The sequence below is a fragment of the Pseudochaenichthys georgianus genome, chromosome 22 (genome assembly GCF_902827115.2).
Source record: "Pseudochaenichthys georgianus chromosome 22, fPseGeo1.2, whole genome shotgun sequence".
Classification (NCBI taxonomy): Eukaryota; Metazoa; Chordata; class Actinopteri; order Perciformes; family Channichthyidae; genus Pseudochaenichthys; species Pseudochaenichthys georgianus.
The window spans coordinates 32,322,083-32,329,449 of NC_047524.1; the positions used below are offsets into that span (position 1 = coordinate 32,322,083).

Sequence of the window (7,367 nt, forward strand, 5' to 3'; positions counted from 1 at the left end):
AAGCATGCACGTCACTCAGGTGTCTATCAACAATACATAACACACAATCTCTAGCTGACTGGTCTATTAATAATTAGATCATTAATTACCGTCCTTTAATCAAAACCCTCATGTGATGGGTATTGTTATGACTATTTGATGAGAAGAATGGAATAAGAGGCAGAGGAGATGGTCAGGGGTGCACGTCACCTTTTGAGTGAGTTACTCAGATGAGTACCAAGAGACAGCGTTTGGTACTCACCCACACGAAGCGTCCTCAGTGTCTCCTTCACTGTCCTCTATTTACACTTCTTGCATGCTAGATGATGATGATGATGATGATGATGATGATGATGATGATGATGATGAAGAAGAAGAAGAAGAAGAAGAAGAAGAAGAAGAAGCAGCACCTCCCTGTCTCTTTTTAAGCCTCCCATTTGCTTTCTCCAAAACTTGTTGCCAAAACTGTGAAGTCCTTGCATTTCCTGAGGCCAAGTGGAAGGATCAAATACTAAGAAATGATCACAAGACTTGAAGTCACATCTGATTTCAGATGTGGGAAGTTACTAAGTACACTTATTCAAGTACTGTACTTTAGTGCAATTTTGAAATATTTGTACTGTTAGAAATTAAAGTCAATGTATTGAGAGCATAGTGCACCTTAAACACACAGTCAGTTTAATTGCTGTTTTATACTGAAAGAACTTGTTAAGCTTTTATTCTGAAAATCCTTCATCTCCGGTTAGCAGGAGGCTAATATACCATTGACTATAGAGGTGAATTTAGCAGCGATATGATATGATGTTGCACAGCGAAACCTACTGATTTCAACACTACAACTATAGACGTCGAGATATTATTATTGTTGGATAAGGTACAGTTTATTTGATTACGTTATTGTTTACAGATGTGGTTAGCATGTGACAACATTCAGACCAACCGGAAACCAAACTGCTGTGAAGTATTTCCTGTATTTTTAGGAGTATTGATTACAGCGTTTAGAATGTGTTTAAATGAAAAGTCATGAAAAAGTTAAGAAAGAGAAAATGCGTGTTTAGATATATATTGAATGTACAATGTTTTTATACTCTGACATGCGTAGCAACGGATATTGAAATGTGGCGAGTCGGCCTGCAGGGAGGAGCCAGCAGAATATATATATAAAACAGCACGACCTGAGGGGACGGGCTCTCTTCTTCACTGCCAGAGCCAGAGACACAGCTGTTTTTTCTGTCGGACAACATCCTGTTTGTGAACATAACCGTGCCATTATTTTTAATTAAAGTACCAATTTGAAACAATTTCAGAGACTCCATTTAGTCTCCTTTTAAGCTTCTCACCCGGGACACGAGAATAACCGACACCGATAACAGTACTTTACTTGACTTTGATGCTACTTTGTACTTCTACTCCACTACAGTTCAGAGGTAAATTGTGTATTTTCACTCCACTAAATGTATTTAATACCTTTAGTTACTTTACAGATGTGGATTAATTATGTGAAATCTAATAAAGTCTTAAATCAGACTTGATAAATATAAATAATATATATGATAAAACATATCATATATATTATTCTGAAATGGACCAATCTGCACAACTTTTAATGTTGGTACTTTAACTATATTTTGATAATACTTTTCTAATTTTACTTGAGTAACATTTTGAATGCCGGACTTTGACTGTAACAGAGTATTCCTACACAAGATCTGATTTCAAACTCTTCCATAACATCCTGAGGAAGTTTGCAGCTCTGTGTTTCACTCCACTTTGTTGTAAATCAAACTGCAGCAGCTTGACCACAGAGAGTGAACGTTGTGATCAGCTGATTCTGCGCAGTTCTGCAGTGTGTGCGCGGGGCACAGAATGTGCACAGGGGAGTCTCCCACTGCAGCCAGTTGGCGGAGTTTTGGCACAATTCTGTTGTTCATACTAGTGATGGCAAAATGAAGCTTTGAATGAAGCCTCGAACCACTTGGACAATTGTGTCGGAAATAGGTTCATTTCTCGAAGCTTCAGTTTCAGCGACCTCTCCTGGCGAAGTGCAAGGCTGCAGTGGGTTTAACGTATCTTTGCCTTGCAAAATATTCGATGCACACACACACTAAGACTGAATATCATGTTCTATTTGCAATTACAGATTGATAATTGTGTGTATTGGGTTATTGAGAAGAGACTAGAGAGTGCTGGGAGGAGAGGGCCTTTTATCAGTTATTAAAGTATTAAAGTTGAAAAGCAATGATTACAAGTACATCCATTCCGGGCTTTGAACCAGCTGCGCGGAGGACATTGCCGCATTCGGGCCGCCGGCTCTACCCACTGGGCTATCTATTCCTTAAAATATTGAACTTTTTTTATATTACTTAGAATTGTCTTTTTGTTCACAACTTCTCCACATTTCGAAGTGTTTCCCGAGCCAGAACGACCTATCTTTCTTCCTGGCTTGCTCTATAATGATACTAAAATTCAAATGCAATACCTCAATAACAATAACTCAACAGCAACAACTGAGGTTACCTACTGTAACCTCAGTTCTATTTCGTATATGGCTTCGCCCTCTAAGGCTATCACTATTGGGTTAAGGGTGAAGCATGATGTAGTCTGCGCCCCACTGGGTCCGCCCGGCACTAGAAGCACAGACACACCTGCTCAATAACACCCCCTGCCTGTTGTGCCATGCGTAATGGCACATCACCGTCCCTGGAACATAGCAAAACATGCCTATATATCTTCCCTGACGGGGTGAAGGCTGGGAACAATACATACCAGCCGCTGTGAGAAAGTAGAGACGAAGGTCCCACCTTATCCTGCGATCATAGAGGGGGAACAGCAGCTCTCTGCGTGTCAGACAGGTAGGAGAGGGCCCAGCTGGATCCCTGATGTCATTCACTCTGACCAGGCACTCCTATAAGAGGGAAAAAGGGCCACTCTCCGCATGCCGAGAGGCAGGAGAGAGGCGCACAGCTGGCTCCCTGACGTCACTCACTCCGACAGGACACCCAGTACAGGGTGTGTCAGAGAGGAAAGGGAGACATCTCTCAAATAAAAATGAATAAATGAACAGGGGGAATGCCAAGATGCAGCAGTGCAAATGTTTTCCACTGACATTCCTGCGTGCAAAGCCGTGGAGGAGGAAATTCCTCTGGTGGAGTGCGCATTGAAGTTCTCCGGGGGCTCCACCCCAGAGGAGACATATGCCTGTGACCAGGGCCAGCCCTCGGCATAGGCAGTATAGGCGAATGCTAAGGGCGCATCAACCCATAGGGGGCGCCGAAAAAAAAAAAAAAAAAAAGTTAGAAATAAAAAAAATATATATTTTTTTTTATTTCATAACAACACAATTTCCCGATGTTGGATCAACAAAGTACATCTTATTATCTTATACTAACAGAACTACGCCTATATTGCGTACAGCGCCCATAAACTATGGCACACCCCCCCTCAAATCAAGTTGAACAGCCCCAGTAAAAACCAGAGGTTTATGTGAAATAGTTCTTTTTTTGAAATAATGGTTTTAGTGTGCAATTATAGGTTTTAATTTGGTATTTGTATTCATTTAAAATAAATCAAACTCCCAAAAAACGTGCACAGCTTCTGTGTGCTTTTATTAACATTGGAATTTACTGTGTAAGCGGCCGCGGGGGGGGGGAGAGCTTTATAGAGCTCTCTCCTGAAAGACTGAGCGGCTCTGATAGCCTCAGCTCAGTGAGGCAAAGGCACACCTTTATATGATCATCATAGTTATAAAAAAATAAGAGAACAGGTGAAAAACAGGTATAAAATACTGACGGTACAAAAAAGTTGTTATTAATGAACAAGAATACAGTTTGAAAGGAGAGTGATTTGTAAAATATCCATAAAGAAAAAGAAAATCTGCTTCCAGTTCTGTTTCATCTGGTGCTGAGAGATGTTTCCATAGATCTCCTCATGCTGCTCTCAAAGTGCACCAGATTGATGCTTTTAACTTCAATATTTAAAAAAAAGTCTTCCCGGGGAGCATGCCCCCGGACCCCCCTAGAGGACCCCCCCCCCCCCCCACTTAAATCATGTTCAAATGGACAGGAAACTAAATACAGTTGCACACATCTTGTGTCCATATCTCTGTTTTTGTGGTCATGCCACAACCGTGCACGTCTGCATTTGGGGGGGGGGGGGGGGCGCCAGCTAAAATCTTGCCTAGGGCGGCAAATTGGTCAGGGCCGGCCCTGCCTGTGACACAGCCTCACACAGCCAGTGTGACAGCCGTTGTGCAGACAGAGGCTGTCCGATCGAGCGCTCTCTATAGTGCACAACCAGGCGCTGAGAACGGCGCCAGGCCGCCGTGCGCGCCACATAGCAAGACAGCGCGCGCACAGGACGGAGGAGATTAGACGTGGCTTCTTCCTCCGACCTGTGAGGAGGGGGGAATAAGCCAGCCAGGGTGATCACTCTTGACCTAAAAGAGTTGTGATGACCTTAGGCATGAAGCCGGGTTAGGGCGTAAAACAGCTGAACTGCATCTCCTTGGATCCAAGACCTGACGGAGCCACAGATGCCCCTTTCACACCAGCGCCTTTTCAGCTCCGGCTAGGAGCTAGAGCCTGAAAAGCGCCGGGTTTTCCAGTTCACACCGGAGCTGCGCCGGCTCTTAGCTCCGGAATCCGCTTCATTTCCAGCTCCAAAAAATTGTCGGTCCAGAGGCAAGAGCTTTGGAGCTAAGAGGTGACGTCGCTTACGTCTCTCTTACGTTGAGGCGTGCAGGAAACTAAAGCCACCTCCCCTGAACATGGGTCGACTGTTATGCCTGCCTACAAGCAGTAGTGCCTATAAACACACTTTATAAAGTCAGGCAACACTAACCAGGCTTCGTGTGATTCTGTTTATTTGTGCCTTACTTTGACCATCCGTTCACTGTTATCGATCATTGTGGAGAGAGGCAGACGTGTTGTTTTGTATTATTGCAGCTATCGGATGCAAGTAGTCAGTTTAGCTTCGGTTGCTATGCCAACATCACCCGTTTTATACCAGAGAAACTTTCATAACAGCGTTGTGATACCAAACAGGGAACTGGGGATATGCATCAGCTGCTTGTGTGAGTCGGACAGTGAATACTTTAGAGCGGCCGCTGCAGTGTGAGCTAACCGGGAGCTAACGGGAGAATAAACTCCCGTAGAAGAGCAGCCAGCACTGCAGCGGTCGGTAAATGCTGCAGAAACACATTAATAAACAATGAACCACGGCACTCTGGAGCAAAGTATAAGGTTGGAGAAGTCGTTATTCAATTTATTCTGGCTTCGCGTGATTAAAAGCAACACGATCATCGACCCGACGCAGTTGTTGTTGTTGTGATCTGCCGTAATGGCTGCCGTTGTGGGGCATATCAGCGATGTAAACGGTGACGTCATGACGCAGCAAGGGCAGCTCTGGGGCGCCAGTGGGCGGTGTGCACAGAGCGGGAGCTGAAAAGGGAAACCGGAGCTGAACCAGAAAAGCTCCCGCTCGGAGCTAGAAACTGAAAAGCGCTGGTGTGAAAGCCGCAAGAGAGAGCAGACAAATCACTCACCCTTTTTTCTGATAGAGCCAAAAGCAGTACTACTTTGGCTGATAACAGTTTAAGGGGAACCTGATCAGGTTCAAATGGGGCTTTGCTTTAGTGTGCGTAACACCAAAGCCAAATCCCACTGAGGCGCCAGTGTGCGTGACACAGGTCTGAGTCTCCATACTCCTCGCATACAACGGCTGCTGCGCTCTGCGAGCCCCTCGGTTCAATTCGCCGGGAATATACATTGCTCTGATGGAGAGCAACGTGTGTGCGCGCCCAGAACAGCAGCCGCCTGGCTGCGTTCAGAAGCTGCGCAGATCGTACTCCTCCCTGGCGATTGAGGCAGGCTGCTTCCATAGCCGTGGCCCATAGGCGGCGCGTGAGGCTCAGGTTTGGGAAGGCTAAATCACTTTTTTTTACCTGACGCTGCCCGCCTCCGGCGTCTATAGAAAAGAGATCAACTCAGTGAAAGCACCGCCTGCTGAAAAATCAGAGCTCAGTGTGCGGAGTTTAAATCTATCAAGTCATATTACAGGATAAATGAAATACAGTTTAAACTGCCGTATGCAGAGAAGACGCCGACGTGTCGCACTTATCATTCATATCACATTCAATCAGATCATCGATCATATAATATCATAGCCTATATCAGGGCCGGACTGGGACAATAAGTCAGGCCGGGAATTATACACCCAGCCAGGCCACTACCAGTTTTCTTTTGTGCCATTTTGCTGGATTTATTTGTCAATATTTACAGCGTTGCTTTAGTGATAGCCCTAAACTTTAAATCTACTACCCCAGAATAAACATATGGACATGGGTTACTATTTAAAAAAAAATTGCAAATCTATTTAGGAACCTAACCTATCTATGTTAACATATTTTAAGTGGAGGTGGACCTCAAATCCTCTAGGGGGGTCCGGGGGCATGCTCCCCCGGTAAGATTTTTTTTTTTTAAATGTTGGACTTTGAGGGGGAAATAAAGAGACTACACCCATATGAAAGAGAACTGTATACATTTAAATAATCATAATAACATCATAAGAACATGGCCATAACGAATAACATACCATATCCAATATGAAAAAACATTGAAACTTCTTTATTTATTTGTTTTTGGTTCATTTATAGTTGTGAGTGTGTCTGGGCTCCTGAACCAGCCTCTCCTGTCTCCCCCCTCTCCCCCTGCTCATCTTTGAGGCAGAAGCAAAGACTAGTTTTAGCTCTCAACAAGTTATTTGCATATTTTATTATTCATGCATATTTTACTAATCACTCCCCCTTCAAATGGAAATATGTGTTTACATAACATGGTGACCAAACCGTTTGAGACCCACTGAGATAACTTAGACTAAGTTAACTATCTAAACACTCAGAAAGTCCTTTACCTCACCTGTAGTTATCAGTCTCTCAGTCTGACTGGAGAGGACTCTCCTCCACCTTGTTGACAGCTCATTATATCCGTTAGCGCAGCTAGCTAGCACCAGATGCTAACAACAATACACGTAACCGGTGCGCGCACTTTCTCTCTCGCTCGCGCCACACATACACACCCTCCCGAGCTTGAATGACACAGACAGAGACCAATCGAGGGCATTAGTGTATGATCGTGGCCATGTCGGCAGGCCACATAATGTAGACAGCCAGTCACCCTCTGTGAGGCAGAGCAACACACTCTCACTCCCTAAGCGTCCAATAGCGACGTTTGGTCAGTGTCCGTGGCGTCCAATTGTGACGCTCCTAGGCTCCTTCAGCGTCATAAAGGGACGCAAATAGCTTTCAACTGATTGCAATGTATTCCCATCTGCGTCGGGATTTGACGCTCATGGAAGCACGGCATTCGTTTATGCCGACTGCCCTTAAAGGC

The 7,367-nt window shown here is 44.6% G+C and overlaps 1 protein-coding gene across 1 annotated transcript in view; it reads right to left on the reverse strand.

Annotated features, from left to right (window-relative positions):
- The window catches only part of enpep (glutamyl aminopeptidase), a 46,892-nt gene extending 44,033 nt beyond the window's left edge, over positions 1–2,859 (reverse strand). The window contains exon 1 of the mRNA XM_034110784.2: positions 2,746–2,859. The gene's annotated coding sequence lies outside the window, so the exon portion shown is untranslated. The remainder of the gene's footprint in view (positions 1–2,745) is intronic.
- Positions 2,860–7,367: the final 4,508 nt, after the last annotated feature.